Source organism: Ovis aries, chromosome 14, assembly GCF_016772045.2.
Source record: "Ovis aries strain OAR_USU_Benz2616 breed Rambouillet chromosome 14, ARS-UI_Ramb_v3.0, whole genome shotgun sequence".
NCBI classification, from domain to species: domain Eukaryota; kingdom Metazoa; phylum Chordata; class Mammalia; order Artiodactyla; family Bovidae; genus Ovis; species Ovis aries.
This window is the reverse complement of record NC_056067.1, coordinates 4,340,862-4,341,914: the sequence shown is the minus strand read 5'-3', so window position 1 is coordinate 4,341,914 and position 1,053 is coordinate 4,340,862.

Below are 1,053 nucleotides of genomic sequence, written 5' to 3'. Positions count from 1 at the left end.
CACATCAGAAAGGCCAGGTTCCCTACACAGCCAGGGCTGGGGCAAGTGGCTGGGCAAACCCCCATCTTCTTCTAGATACAGAACATACTTGCTCATCATCACAGTCCTGATCCAGGGTGGGGTGGCGCTGAAGAGAAGGGTCTCATGACTTCTAATCTGATGCTGACTACTCATCTTATTTTTGCCATAGCTGAAACATGACATTGTTTCTGCTCTCGGCCTTTCTTTCCCACTCGATGACTGCCAAGATACTTTTATCTCTAAGATGCTCTGTCTCCAGACTTGGTTCTTTAGTACCATGGAGCACAGGCCTGCCCAGTGGCTCAGCGGTGAAGAAGCCACCTGCAGTGCAGGAGACCCAGGTCCAATCCCTGGGTCGGAAGATCCCCTGGAGAAGGGAATGGCTACCTACTCCACTGTTCTTGCCTGGAGAAGCCCATGGACAGAGGAGGCTGGTGGGCTACAGTCCAGAGGGTTGCAGAAAGTCAGACACGACTGATGCGACTGAGCACGCACGCACGCACCAGGGAGCCCAGGCTCTTCTCTCCCTGCCCCTCCTCCCCTCTTCCTTCTTCCGGTTTTGTTCTTCCGGTGCCTTTCTATTGCATTGCTTGCTCTCTTCCAGACCCTGACTTATTTTTCTCACGTTGCATTTATAATCACCCTGTGAAATAGGCGCTCCTATTATTATCCTCATGTGATAGACAAGGCAAGCGAAGTCCAGAGGGGCTGAGGGGTAAGTCGGGAAGCTGAGCACCGCGCCGTCCTCCAGTGACTCTCCTGGAGACGGGCTGCTTGTGGGAGACCCAGCGGTCAGCCCGCCGGGCCAGTCTGCGGGTCGCTTACTCACTAACTCGTGGGCTCCCTGGTCACAGTAGGCCGAGGACATCCCTGTATTAAGCCTCAGAAGGAAACATGTTCCATGGAGGAGGGTAACTCAGGTTGCAGGTGAAAGTGCTTCCTAATCAGAGGTCTGCAGCAGAGGTGATTCCCTGTGAGTCAGGTGGACCCAGTAGAGTCTTTAAGAGAGGAAGGGGGAGGCGAGAAAGAGTC